This window comes from Pristiophorus japonicus, chromosome 17, assembly GCF_044704955.1.
Source record: "Pristiophorus japonicus isolate sPriJap1 chromosome 17, sPriJap1.hap1, whole genome shotgun sequence".
Taxonomy (NCBI): Eukaryota; Metazoa; Chordata; class Chondrichthyes; family Pristiophoridae; genus Pristiophorus; species Pristiophorus japonicus.
This window is the reverse complement of record NC_091993.1, coordinates 81,598,644-81,614,159: the sequence shown is the minus strand read 5'-3', so window position 1 is coordinate 81,614,159 and position 15,516 is coordinate 81,598,644. Positions and strand designations below refer to the sequence as shown.

Here is a 15,516-nt window from a genome sequence, read left to right as displayed (position 1 = left end):
CCTCTGGAAATCTGGCAGCTAAAGGGAGGTGAGGTTTGCACCGTGTAAAAGGTAAGTGCCTTTACAGCACTGCTTGTGGGCCAGGAGGAGCAGGAGTGCTCCCACTAACCCAGCCGCGGGCTCACTACCCGCTCCTGACCTGCAGCCTCCTCCGGAACATTCCCCGCCCGACAGGGAGCCAAACCTGTCAATCAGGCTGGCTTCCAGGCAGGGAACTTGTTGAAAGAAAGGGTGTATGCTGTGTTGATGTCTCCGCAAGATCCTACAAATCCCCTGGGAGGACAGACGCACCAATGTTAGCGTCCTCGTCCAGGCCAACATCCCCAGCATTGAAGCACTGACCACACTTGATCAGCTCCGCTGGGCAGGCCACATAGTCCGCATGCCAGACACGAGAGTCCCTAAGCAAGTGCTCTACGTGGAGTTCCCTCACGGCAAACGAGCCAAAGGTGGGCAGCGGAAATATTACAAGGACACCCTCAAAGCCTCCCTGATAAAGTGCGACATCCCCACTGACACCTAGGAGTCCCTGGCCAAAGACCGCCTTAAGTGGAGGAAGTGCTTCCGGAGGGCGCTGAGCACCTCGAGTCTCATCTCTGAGAGCATGCAGAAATCAAGCGCAGGCAGCGGAAAGAGCGTGCGGCAAACCAGTCCCACCCACCCTTTCCCTCAACGACTACTATCTGTCCCAGCTGTGACAGGGATTGTGGTTCTCGTATTGGACTGTTCAGCCACCTAAGGACTCATTTTAAAAGTGGAAGCAAGTCTTCCTCAATTCCGAGGGACTGCCTATGATGTTGATGATGCTGTGACGCTAAAGCTATAGAGTGACCAAAACTAATCCCCCCCGCACCCCCCTCACAAAACCCACGGCAGTAAAAAATATCAGAGCCAAAGTATCCACCACTGAACCACATCAGCATCCAGGAAGGTCCTAAGTTTAATCTTAGGTCTGCCAGCTGAGTTCAGTCAGGACAGGAATAGTACATTACAATTGGGCGTTATTCCCCAGCTAGCAATGGAAGAGGAGGGAGAGGCACAGGGCAAGAAGGAGGCAGATAGAAGAGACAGGAAGAGAAAGAAAAGGAAGAGGAGCCAGTATTTCTTCTCCGGATCACTATACCACGAATCATGATACAAGGCATTTCTGGATGGTAAGTAAAGACAGACTCGGGCTCATGTGATGTCCTACACAAGCCAGATAACCTACTGTTATTCATCATCAAAGCTCATTCATGAATGACAACCATTTGGGCAAGGTACTCGAGAGTGACTTGGAACCAATCTCCAGTGAGGGAGTGCAAGCCTTCAGAAGGGAGAAATTTGAGAGAATTTTTTTTTTAAAGGCTGTTGGTATGGTGCACATGGGATATAGGCTCAAAATCCCCTTCATCTCCCTTTCGCATTTATTTCCCAATCTCAAAAAGGTAAGGGGAGAGGGAATCAGATGGAGATGCACCAGACTCCTGTAGTTGGCCAGGAGTGGGATTGATGGTGGCTTGAAAGAAAGAAAGATTTGGATTTATATAGAGACTTTCATGACCTCAGAGCTCATTGGCAGTCCCTCGGAATCGAGGAAGACTTGCTTACACTCTTAGCATGAGTTCTCAGGTAGCTGTATAGTCCAATAAGAGAACCACAGTTTCTGTCACAGGTGGGACATAGTCGTTGAGGGAAAGGGTGGGCAGGGAACCTGGTTTGCCGCATGTTCCTTCCGCTGCCCGCGCTTAATTTCTGCTTGCTCTCGGCGATGATACTCGAGGAGCTCAGCGCCCTTCCGAATGCACTTCCTCCACTTAGGGTGGTCTATGGCCAGGGACTCCCAGGTGTCAGTGGGGATGTCGCACTTTATCAGGAGGCTTTGAGGGTGTCCTTGTAACGCTTCCTCTGCCCACCTTTGGCTCATTTGCCATGGACGAGTTCCGAGTAGAGCGCTTACTTTGGGAGTCTCGTGTCTGACATGTGAACAACGTGGCCTGCCCAGCGGAGCTGACCAAGTATGGTCAGTGCTTCAATGCTGGGGATGTTGGCCTGGACGAGGACGCTAACGTTTGTGCGTCTGTCCTCCCAGGGGATTTGCAGGATCCTGCCACTGGAGGTCTCAAAGCCTTTTACAGCTAATGACATACTTTTGGTGTAGTCACCATTGTAATGTGGGAAACATGGCAGCCAATTTGTGCACAAGCAAGCTCCCACAAACAGCAATGTGATAATGACCAGATTCTCTGTTTTTGTTTTGATTGAGGGATAAATATTGGTCAGGACACCGGGGATAACTCCCCTGCTTTTCGAAATAGTGCCATGGGATCTTTTACATCCACCTGAGAGAGCAGATGGGGCCTTGGTTTAAGGTCTCATTCGAAAGACAGCACCTCCAACAGTGCAGCACTCCCTCAGCACTGCACTGGAGTGTCAGCCTAAATTTTTTTATGCTGAAGTCCCTGGAGTGGGACTTGAACCCACAACCGTCTGACTCAGAGGCAAGAGTGCTACCCACTGAGCCACTACCCACAAGATGCTCAAATGAGGGGAGTGATACGTCCTTACTATACAGTATAAATGCACACGAGGCCCATGCTTGAGAGAAGGTTAGTCTGTGACCTGTCCTTTATTTCATAGCACTCAAGTGCAGGAAGTGGGTGGAGCTTCCCCTTTTATATCTGAAGGTCTAGGTTAGGAGTATCTCCCACAAGTTCACCACCTAATGGTCATTGTTCTCAATGTACAACTTAAATCAATTTATACATGGGTTACAATGCTGATTGAATACATGACAGAGAGAAAACTGGGGCAAGTGGAAGAGAAAGAATAAAAAATAGCAAATGACCTGATAATATAACTGAAAAGAATAACTCCACAGTGATGTAATACTGATATTTTTTGACTAATGCACATCGCAATGTTTGCATTGACTCAGAGCAACCATTCAACACAACACTGTCTGACCACAATCATAAATAACATGCATTGCTCTTGCTCCATCTGTAATAAAGAAACCACACCCCTCAGTCTGGCTCTGTATAACCACGGGACCAAATCTGTCTCTGTCTTGGTTTCACATCCACTTAACCCTCAGTATAAGTTGAGGAATAGATCAGGGCCAGGATATCCAATATTCACTGTGGAATAATGCAAAGATCCCTTTCATCTGATTTTACACGTAGATGCATTTCATACTGAAGAAATACTGTTTTGCCAGACGCACGCTATGTGCCACAATATAAACAAGGCATCACAAAGATATTCTGGATCATGCTTGACACAAATAATACATGAACTGGTCTTGGTGCCAAAATAAAATTGGATTTCTGTTAAATTGTAATAAACATTATATGATATTCTGTTAAGTGGATTGGCTTTACCCGAATGATTAAGAAAAAAAAACATGAAAATACACTGTATCTATTTCTAAAATCTCTGTGCCTAAGGCAATAGATATATAACCAAAACACGTCCTTTGTTTACAGCACTAACTCACACCACATACCGACACACCTGTCATGTGAAGAGAAAAACAAAAGCTTCAGGTGATAATGAAGCACTATCCATACAAGCTGCTGGGACATCGTAGTGTCGCATCACAGAATCCAAACAAACCCTGTAAATATTGGCAGGATTATACCCATGTCAGGATTTAGACAAAGGGACCTATTTGAAATGTTCCTTCCTGTTCAGCCATTATTGTGCAAGTTTCAGTTGCACATTACACTATTTGCTAAGTTCGACACAACGGTTATTTTCCAGAGTATTCAGTGGTTTTCCAAATTATACCCCTGCTGTCATCATCATCGGCAGTCTCTCGAAATTGAGGAAGACCTGCTTCCACTCTAAAAGTGAGTTCTTAGATGACTGAACAGTCCAATACGGGAATTACAGTCCCTGTCACAGGTTGAAGGAAAGGGTGGGTGAGACTGGTTTGCCACACGCTCCTTCCGCTGCCTGCGCTTGTTTTCTGCATGCTCTTGGTGACGAGACTCAAGGTGCTCGGCGCCATCCCGGATGCTCTTCCTCCACTTAGGGCGGACTTTGGCCAGGAACTCTCAGGTATTGGTGGAGATGTTGCATTTTATCAAGGAGATTTTGAGGGTGTCCTTGAAGCATTTCCTCTGCCCACCTGAGGCTCGCTTGCCGTGTAGGAGTTCCGAGTAGAGCGCTTGCTTTGGGAGTCTTGTGTCAGACATGCGAACAATGTGACCCGCCCAACGGAGCTGGTCGAGTGTGGTCAGTGCTTAAATGCTGGGGTTGTTGGCCTGCTCGAGGACGCTAACATTGGTGCATCTGTCCTCCCAGGGGATTTGGACGATCTTGCGGAGACATCGTTAGTGGTATTTCTCCAGCAATTTGAGGTGTCTACTGCATATGGTCCACGCCTCTGAGCCATACAGGAGGGCAGATATCACTACAGCCCTGTAGACCATGAGTTTGGTGGCAGATTTGAGGGCCTGGTCTTCGAACACTCTCTTCCTCAGGCGGCCGAAGGCTGCGCTGGCGCACTGGAGGCGGTGTTGAATCTCGTTGTCGATGTCTGCCCTTGCTGATAATAGGCTCCCGAGGTATGGAAAGTGGTCCACGTTATCCAGGGCCGCATCGTGAACCTTGATGACTGGAGGGCAGTGCTGTGTGGCGGGGTCAGGTTGGTGGAGGACCTTTGTCTTATGGATGTTTAGTGTAAGGCCAACACTTTCGTACGCCTTGGTGAAGATGCTGACTATGAGTTGGAGTTCAGCCTCTGAATGTGCGCAGACGCAAATGCTGTGGTGGATCAAGCAAGCACAAAAGGCATCTTTTCAAAGTCAATATGTGGGAAAGGATCAAAATGTTTGTTAACATAGAAACATAGAAAATAGGTGCAGGAGTAGGCCATTCGGCCCTTCGAGCCTGCACCACCATTCAATAAGATCATGGCTGATCATTCCCTCAGTACCCCTTTCCTGCTTTCTCGCCATACCTCTTGATCCCTTTAGCCGTAAGGGCCATATCTAACTCCCTCTTGAATATATCCAATGATCTGGCATCAACAACTCTCTGCGACAGGGAATTCCATAGGTTAACAACTCTCTGAGTGAAGAAGCTTCTCCTCATCTCAGTCCTAAATGGCCTACCCCTTATCCTAAGACTATGTCCCCAATATCGGGAACATTCTTCCCGCATATAACCTGTCCAGTCCCGTCAGAATCTTATACGTTTCTATGAGATCCCCTCTCATCCTTCTAAACTCCAGTGAATAAAGGCCCAGTTGTTCCCGTCTCTCCTCATATGACAGTCCAACCATCCCTGGAATCAGTTTGGTGAACCTTCGCTGCACTCCCTCAATAGCAAAAACATCCTTCCTCAGATTAGGAGACCAAAACTGAACACAATATTCCAGGTGAGGCCTCACTAAGGCCCTGTACAACTGCAGTAAGACCTCCCTGCTACTATACTCAAATCCCCTAGCTATGAAGGCCAACATACCATTTGCCTTCTTCATCGCCTGCTGTACCTGCATGCAAACTTTCAGTGACTGATGAACCATGACACCCAGGTCTCATTACACCTCCCCTTTTCCTAATCTGCCGCCATCCAGATAATATTCTGCCTTCATGTTTTTGCCCCCAAAATGGATAACCTCACATTTATCCACATTATACTGCATCTGCCATGCATTTGCCCACTCACCTAACCTGTCCAAGTCACCCTGCAGCCTCTTAGCGTCCTCCTCACAGCTCACATCGCCACCCAGTTTAGTGTCATCTGCAAACTTGAAGATATTACACTCAATTCCTTCATCTAAATCATTAATGTATATTGTAAAGAGCTGAGGTCCCAGCACTGAGCCCTGCGGCACTCCACTAGTCACTGCCTGCCATTCTGAAAAGGACCCGTTTATCCTGACTCTCTGCTTCCTGTCTGCCAACCAGTGCTCTATCCACGTCAGTACATTACCCCCAATACCATGCGCTTTTATTTTGCACACCAATCTCTTGTGCGGGACCTTGTCAAAAGCCTTTTGAAAGTCCAAATATACCACATCCACTGATTCTCCCTTGTCCACTCTGCTAGTTACATCCTCAAAAAATTCCAGAAGATTCATCAAGCATGATTTCCCTTTCATAAATCCATGCTGACCTGGTCCGATCCTGTCACTGCTTTCCAAATGCGCTGCTATTTCATCCTTAATAATCGATTCCAACATTTTCCCCACTACTGATGTCAGGCTAACCGGTCTATAATTACCCGTTTTCTCTCTCCCTCCTTTTTTAAAAAGTGGTGTTACATTAGCTACCCTTCAGTCCATAGGAACTGATCCAGAGTCGATAGATTGTTGGAAAATGATCACCAATGCATCCACTATTTCTAGGGCCACTTCCTTAAGTACTCTGGGATGCAGACTATCAGGCCCCGGGGATTTATCGGCCTTCAATCCCATCAATTTCCCTAACACAATTTCCCGCTTAATAAGGATATCCTTCAGTTCCTCCTTCTCACTAGACCTACTATCCCCTAGTTGAATCGGAAGGTTATTTATGTCTTCCTTCGTGAAGACAGAACCGAAGTATTTGTTCAATTGGTCTGTCATTTCATTATTCCCCATTATAAATTCACCTGAATCTGACTGCAAGGGACCTACGTTTGTCTTCACTAATCTTTTTCTCTTCACATATTTATAGAAGCTTTTGCAGTCAGTTTTTATGTTCCCTGCAAGCTTCCTCTCGAACTCTATTTTCCCCCTCTTAATTAAACCCTTAGTCTTCCTCTGTTGAATTCTAAATTTCTCCCAGTCCTCAGGTTTGTTGCTTTTTCTAGCCAAATTATATGCCTCTTCCTTGGCTTTAACACTATCCTTAATTTCCCTTGTTAGCCGTGGTTGAGCCACTTTCCCCATTTTATTTTTACTCCAGACAGGGATGTACAATTGCTGAAATGTTTGCCATTGCTTATCCACCGTCAACCCTTTAAGAATCCTTTGCCAGTCTATTCTAGCCAATTCACGCCTCATACCGTCAAAGTTACCTTTCCTTAAGTTTAGGGCCCTAGTTTCCGAATTAACTGTGTCACTCTCCATCTTAATAAAGAATTCTACCAAAATATGGTCACTCTTCCCCAAGGGGCCTCGCACAACAAGATTGCTAATTAGTCCCTTCTCATTACACATCACCCAGTCTAGGATGGCCAGCTCTCTAGTTGGTTCCTCGACATATTGGTCTAGAAAACCATCCCTAATATACTCCAGGAAATCCTCCTCCACCGCATTGCTACCAGTTAGGTTATCCCAATCAATATGTAGATTAAAGTCGCCCATGATAACTGCTGTACCTTTATTGCATACATCCCTTATTTCTTGTTGATGCTGTCCCCAACCTCAGTACTACTGTTTGGTGGTCTGTACACAACTCCCACTAGCGTTTTCTGCCCTTTGGAATTCCGCAGCTCCACCCATACCGATTCCACATCATCCAGGCTAATGTCCCTCCTTACTATTGCATTAATTTCCTCTTTAACCAGCAACGCCACTCCGCCTCCTTTTCCTTTCTGTCTATCCTTCCTAAATGCTGAATACCCTTGGATGTTGAGTTCCCTGCCTTGGTCACCCTGGAGCCATGTCTCCGTGATGCCAATGACATCATACCCGTTAACTGCTATCTGCGCAGTTAATTCGTCCACCTTATTCCGAATACTCCTCGCATTGAGGCACGGAGCCTTCAGGCTCTTTTTAACACACTTTGCCCCTTTAGAATTTTGCTGTAATGTGGCCCTTTTTGTTTTTTGCCTTGGGTTTCTCTGCCCTCCACTTTTACTATTCTCCTTTCTATCTTGTGCTTCTGATTCCATTTTATTTCCCTCTGTCTCCTTGCATAGGTTCTCATCCCCCTGCCATATTAGTTTAACTCCTCCCCAACTGCACTAGCAAACACTCCCCCTAGGACATTGGTTCCGGTCCTGCCCAGGTGCAGACCGTCCGGTTTGTACTGGTCCCACCTCCCCCAGAACCGGTTCCAATGCCCCAGGAATTTGAATCCCTCCCTTCTGCACCACTGCTCAAGCCACGTATTCATCTGAGCTATTCTGCGATTCCTACTCTGACTAGCACATGGCACTGGTAGCAATCCTGAGATTACTACTTTTGAGGTCCTACTTTTTAATTTAACTCCTAGCTCCCTAAATTCATCTCGTAGGACCTCATCCCGTTTTTTACCTATATCGTTGGTACCTATATGTACCATGACAACTGGCTGTTCACCCTCCCCTTTCAGAATGTCCTGCACCCGCTCCGAGACATCCTTGACCCTTGCACCAGGGAGGCAACATACCATCCTGCAGTCTCGGTTGCGGCTGCAGAAACGCCTACCTATTCCCCTTATAATTGAATCCTCTCTCACTATCGCTCTCCCACTCTTTTTCCTGCCCTCCTGTGCAGCAGAGCCACCCATGGTGCCATGAACTTGGCTGCTGCTGCTTTCCCCTGCTGCTGAGTCATCCCCCTCAACAGTACTCAAAGTGGTGTATCTGTTTTGCAGGGGGATGACCGCAGGAGATCCCTGCACTACCTTCCTCGCACTGCTCTTCCTATTGGTCTTCCATTCCCTATCTGGTTGTGGACCCTTTCCCTGTGATAAGACCAACTCACTAAATGTGCTATTCACATCATTCTCAGCATTGTGCATGCTCCAGAGTGAATCCACCCGCAGCTCCAGTTCCGCAATGCGGTCCGTCAGGAGCTGGAGGCGGATACACTTCCCAGAGGATCGAGGCATATTACGAACAGCAATATCGAGTTAAAGTCTCAACACCCACCCCCCCTCCCCCCCCCCACACACAAAATTGGACATAGCACCCATTCAGGTGAAAAGTGTCCTCATGTTTTGAGGCATTTCCCAAAATAAATGCAGAAATCCAAACATATTTAAAAAGCTAGTTTAACAAAGTTTAATTCCTCCTTCAACGGCACGTAAGAGGATATGTATACATTAGCCAATTGTTAGTAATCAGCCTGCAGTCACTGTTGATTTCAGCTGTTGTGTATAATTACAGCTCCCTCACATCACCAGCTTACTGCCCTCTCCAACTAAATTCTTCCATTCGACATATCAGAGCTTAATACTTAAACAACACTAATCAGAAACAAAACTTAATCATAATTCATCATGACTACGTGGGAATTTTCACTGTGAGAATCTCAATTTATTGCAATTTTTTCCAACAATACAAGTTCCCAGATTTAGTGCCCTTGGTCTGCCCCAACCAAATGGCAATTATGGCCACACCCTCATTCATAAGCTTCCACCAATGGTATTTTGAGCAACTTGGGGACAACATTTTCAGATTCACTCCCCCCCCCCACAACCCACACACACTTTCTTTCCAGTCCCCCACCAGGTTGAGCTGTGGAGCTGAGAAATCAAATCCAGCTGAGATCAAACTTGTATCCCTCCAATCTATCACATGTCTTTCGCCAACATACTTCACTGCTCGTGCACCCCATTTGTTTTGGTTGCCACTAACTGCACTGACTGCATTAATGGCAATCTCATGTAAATGCAGTGGCATTGCTGCCATTGGAAATAGGTGCTTTTCAGCCACACCTCCAATATCTGATCTCAGTACCACATCATTATCCGACATAAACATGAAGAAACATAGCTTTCAGCCAGCTGAGCAGTTGAGGAGCTGTCTCTAAACTATATTCAGGTGGAAAAATGGGGGTCGAAAGGACCTCATTGTGCCTGTTCTATGTGTGTAAATTGGGTGCAATAAGGCCCAGTTTCGGGGACCAACTTCCTATATCCCAAGGAGGTCTGACCCAAATTGGGTAAGGCCATTTTTCAGGCATCCCTGGCAGCCGCGGCCAGCTTCAATGCAATGTCCATGTGTCGCTCTCCTAACTCTACTCAAACTGGGCTTTCTGAGTTCCATATTTATACAGTAGTCCACATAGAATGCAATCGATTCCTGGAACCTGGGCCTGAGTGCTGGAGACAGAGGGAGACACCCACTCTTCTATAGTGCGAGGACACCCACATATGGAAACTTTGGAAACTTTAAAACAACTGCGCATGCAGAGCAGTTTTTAAAAGTTAATCTGACTACTGTTAAAATCTGTGCTGGAATGCAAACTAAGTGGTTTCTACATCAGCAGGAACCAGTCAGGGTGAAACTAGACTCTTCCATGCTAACCATAACAGAACAGGTGAATTTAAACTGTAATAAAAAGCAAATGAAATACATGGTGTATGAGAGGAATAAAAGGATTAGCAGGATTACACTAAGGGTCCAAATTAGTAGATTAGTGTGTGGAGGGTAAAACTAATAACACCCTGATACCGGTTAATTACTGCACCCAGGGGGACTGAGGGTTCTATTCATATGCTAATCTCAGAGACCAATCAATAACTTATTTATATGGTGGTAACGAAGGACTGGTTATTGACGTGGAAGCAAGTCATCCTCGATTCGAGGGACTACCTATGATGATGATGACATGGCACAATTCTTTCCACAAGCGAATGAAGGTCAACTCACAAGTGGAAGCATTTATAATATCGCACATTCATTACTCTGCTTGCACCATGTATTTTTATAGTACTTAGCCTAGAAATGACCATTTTTGATAATAGTGTACAAATGCTTAACACATTCCTCTGTTGCCATTTTACTGGAGGCATTTAAAAAGGTTACACCAGTGAGAATCCGGAGTCTGTGGTTGGTGCTGTTCATCACACTTACAGCTGCCCACAGAGTTTTTGTGAGCTCTTGAGGGGAAACATGGTAATTAGAGATCCAGTTCAGCCAGGCTCCCTCTCAAGGGGATCTGTGGCATGCACGAACAGAGCAAGCAACAGCGTATCTCTTCCAACAATTACATTGAAGAATCCTTACTGAGACCCGCAGGCTGGAATTTTCTGAGGCCCGTGCGGGCACGATCGGAGACGGGTCGGGTGGGAAATTTGAAATATCTTGCAGGGGGTCTGGAACCCGGCATTATCCTGCCCTGCGTGTTTTCCAGCGTGGCAGTGACCTAATGGCAGAGGCGGGTGAGCTAATTTAAATCATTATGAGGTACAACAACGATACTGGCTGGGGCGTACTGAAGGGCTCCTCCAGATTGGTCAAGGCATCTGAAGCACATTTTCAGCTTGCGTATGGCTTTTATTATCGCACTCCTCAGCCTCATTGCATGGCCTCCTCAAGGGTGTCATGAGCCACATTTTCATTGGATAGCCCTCGTCTGCAAGCAGCCTGACGAAGTGTATTTGAACAAGCGAAGAGTTGAGGGAGGATGGACTCATGCAGGACAAAAGAGTCATGGTAGCTGCCAGGGAATTTTACGCACACATGCATGGTGATCCTCCTATGGTTGCAGATGAGCTGCTCATTGAGGGAGTGAAAGCACTTGCGGTTGACAAACACTCCTGGGTGATGATTGGGTGCCCTGATAGCCACATGTGTGCAGTCGATGATGCCCTGCACCTTTGGGAAGTCAGCCAGAGCCGCAAAGCCGAGCGCTTGCTCAGTAACTGGCTTCATCAACGACAAAGTTGATATAATTGGCTGACTTGTCAAAGAGGCCATCAGTGACCTGTGGGCGGCTGACTGCGAGATGCCGCAAATGTCTGCTGCAGATCCCTGGAAGGAGCCGAGGTGAAGGAGTTGAGGGCGCTGGTGACTTTGACAGCCACTGGTAAGGCTTGGCCACTCGCTCCTCTGGGCTTCCTCCAGCAATGTGCAAATGTCTGCGATGACCTGGTGCGATAGTCTGAGCCTCCTTTGGCACTGCTGCTCAATCATGTTGAGGAAGCTCATCCCCTGCCTATATACCCTGTGTTGGGGGTATCGCCTCCGGCCCGGTGCAACCCTGCACTGGTGCCCTCTATCCTGTGGAGCATCAAGGTGGTTGAGGAGAAGGTTGGTGGTGTTGTTGTTGGTGCTGCTGGTGTTGGGGCTCATCATGGTCCGATTCTGAGGATCAAGGTGAGACCGTATAAACGGCACCCATGCTGATGTAATAGATGGCAGGTCAAGTAGAGATGACAGAAGCAATCTGCCAATGGTGTGATGGGTTCTACCAATGAGGTGACAGTGAATCCCAACTCTGCAGGAAACACTTGCAACCACTAGAAAGCTAAATCTGCACTGACAATGCAGTCAGCAACAGCATTTGGCTTAGGAAAGAGAACAGGTGTCAGGTGGAATTTTCATTGTCCTGTTCATGCTGTGCACTAATGAGCTGGATCAATGGCCATTCACCTTCTGCCTCAGGTCCACAGCCGTGGTTCCCGAGCTGTGTGATTCCCATGCTCATCCAGGAAAATTTGAAACGTAAGATTAAAAAGACGGTTAAGGGTCTGACAAGTACCTCTTAATAATCTCAATTACCTCGGCCGCCTCTGCCATTTGGGTCGCTGCTGTGCGCCCGAGGGAAAGGCGCATGGGAGTGGGATGACGGCGCGTTCCCAACCCGCCCCAAAGTTTCTCAAATTTTCCTCCTGACCCACCTCCAATCGCACCCGCCTGGACCCCAGCCTTAACTCATTTTTATTGTAAAAGGCGCTATATAAATGGAAGTTGTTAGAATCTAGCACACAAAAGATCGTATTACTAAGAAGTATCCGTTGGAGAATTCCGTTGGTGTCGGCCTTTGCTCAGGAATAGCACTCTCGCCTCTGATTCAGGAAGTTGTGGCTTAAAGTCCCACTCAAGAGACATGAGCACAAAACCTAGGTTAACACTCCAATGCAGTACTGAGGGAGTGCAGTATCACAGGTGCCATCTTGCAGATGATACGTTAAACCCTGTTTGCCCTCTCAGGTGAACAAGGATCCCAAGGCACTATTTCGAAGAAGAGCATGGTAGTCCTCCCAAATGTCTTGACCACATTTATCCCTCAACCTAAATCACAACAACAGATTATCCTGTTATTATCACATTGCTGTTCATGGGATCTTGCTGTTTGCAAATTGCCTGCCGCTTTGCCTATATTACAACAGTGACTACACTTCAAAAAGTGCTTTATTAGCTGTAAGGCACTTTAGGGTGTCCTAAGGACGTGAAAGGCACTATAGATATACAAGTTTTTATTTTTCTTCTATATCTATAGGCTGCAAGTAAGATGCAATTGGCATCCGTATCCAGTAGCATACTGGATTCATTCAGCAATGAAGAGGAAGGGCACAGCTTTGAAGCCATGATTTCCCACATGGGAGGGGGATGATGTCACCTGTCCTGTCAAGGGAAGCACAGGTACAGCAGAAAATCAAATGGATAAGTTGCCCCCACACTTGTCATTTGTACTGCTATAGTAGTTTGGAGAGTTTGGACCACGGAATGTGGATTGTACACCTTTCATTATGAGCCATTTCACTGCACTGATCTTGAATATGGCAAGTGAGTATCATGGTACAATATCCCACAATTTTCACCCTCTGGTACATTCTTCCCCCTCAACTTACTGGCACTTCAGTTTTAATCATCATCATGTTTTTACAGTGGCAACATTCTGCCTCTTTCAGCCCCTCGTGGTCAAACACTCATCCAACACTCGCTGACCAGGCTCACAGACGAGGTTTTGGTCAGCAGGGTAAGGTAGCAGAGAGCTGCCAACACCTGGAAACTACATCCCAACATGAGACACTGCTCTCAGGAAAGTAGGTCAAATTGAGGAACGCAATCATCAAAGTTGCATGTTTTAAAGAAAGAATCTAAATAGAATCACCACCATAAATGAAGACAAAAGGTAAGTGTTCCTCCGATGGAAAAACAAAACACTGCAACAGGCCAATAGGAGATGCATGACAGAAGCTCTGAGTGACTCTGCTGATTTCACCTCTCTCAGTGGGAGACAGTAAAACAACTTGCCTCCAGTCAGTATATTGTGACCAGTGGGACCACAACTCATCATGTGGAAAATCACGGCACATAACTACATCTTGTTGTCCCGTGACATGTGATGCCTTGCAGCATTGGCCGCAATTCCCTTAAAAAATAATACACAACTGACCCTAATGTCGGCATAAATATTCCATACGTCATTTTTTTCCTGCACTAACTCAAAGATTCCAAGCAAGTAGTTCCTAAGGATGAACTAAGCAATGCCAGTGGGAATTCCTGCGATGGTTGGGTGTAAGCCTGGATCACATTAACCTCGCACTGCAACAAGTAAACTGGAGCCAAAACTAATAGGCAGCTGCAATTTTATTTAGGTTTCTCTGTCAGATACTAATTAAATAATGCTTAAGTGCCATTGCAAACAGGGGTAGACTCGCTGGAATATGGCTTCAGTTATGGCTTCAGTAAGTTTTGCAAATGAATCTTTAGAGTGTCCAATGGGGAGGGGGGGCGGGGGGGTAGAGAGAAATGGTCATGTGATCATTCTAGTCATGTCATTTTTCAACAGTTTCAAAGATGTGATCCAGTTTAGAAATACCTTTTTCTTTGCAGAGTAGTGCAAACATGAAACAGATTCTCAGAAAGCTGTTGATGCTGCATTAACTCTTTCAAAAATCAGCTAGATAAATACCTGTCGCGGTACAAAGCTAGAATCTCCAGGGCAAGCTATGGAGAAATGTGATCAAATAGGGCAAACTGGTTTTTGAGCTGCTGAGGCTGGGGGATATTGAGAGTATTGTGTACAGCGCTGAGCTACATACCACAAAAGGACATCCCTACCTTGGAGGGAGTATGAAGAACGACAACGAGGTTAATAAATGGAGGAAATGATAAATGAGCTGTAAAGAAAGACTAAGGGCTGGATTTCTGTTTCATTGCTGCCTCTGTTTTCACCCCAGAGGGGAGGTAATGGTGGCGGAAAGCATTTCCAGGCGGGCGCCAGCTTCTAGCACCCCGCCGGGACATTCGGTGCCGGGTTTACGGGGGTGCGGTGCAGTACCGTCCGGGAGAGGCGAGCCGGTGTGCAACGTCCCTGGTTACGACACCGTTTCAAAATTTGTTTTGTGCCCGATCGGCAGCGCCCCACAGCGCACCCTAGTGGGAGCGCCTGGGAAAGCTGGCGGTCCGAGCTGTACCGGCCGCAGTGAGAGAAGGAATGTCTACCTGAGGTAGGTGTGATTGTTATTTATTTTTTTATTTTTGCAATTCATGTGGATGTGGCGTCAGTAAGGTATTAGGAATGTTTTTGGTAGGTTTTTTTCAGATTTGTTTTTTTGCACGGAAGCCTCTCTTAGGGCGCTCCGAGGCCGGCTCGGGATTTTCAGTTGCTCGGCCGGCCTAGCGCCCTAAGAGAAGTGTGAAACACCTCCCTTAGCGCTCCGCCCCACACTCGGGGCCCGGCAGGTGAATTTTGCAGCTGGAGACGCAAACCATTTCCCGGCGCATAATTTACCGCTCCGCCTGGATAAACGCCGCAACAGAGGGGCGACCGAATTTCCACCCCAAAGAGTGCGAGGGAAGGTTACATTGGAAAAACAGCACCTCAGAGGAAACCTTAAAGTGTTGAAGAAAATAGATAAACTGGATCCTGGAATGATGTTTTGTAATAAAACAAGCTCTGGGATAAGGGGACACGGATTCAAACTTATTATG

At 46.7% G+C, this 15,516-nt stretch overlaps 1 protein-coding gene across 1 annotated transcript in view; it reads right to left on the bottom strand.

Annotated features, from left to right (window-relative positions):
• LOC139227823 (signal peptide, CUB and EGF-like domain-containing protein 3) overlaps positions 1-15,516 on the bottom strand; it is a 454,761-nt gene that overhangs the window by 345,990 nt on the left and 93,255 nt on the right. The window lies entirely within an intron of this gene.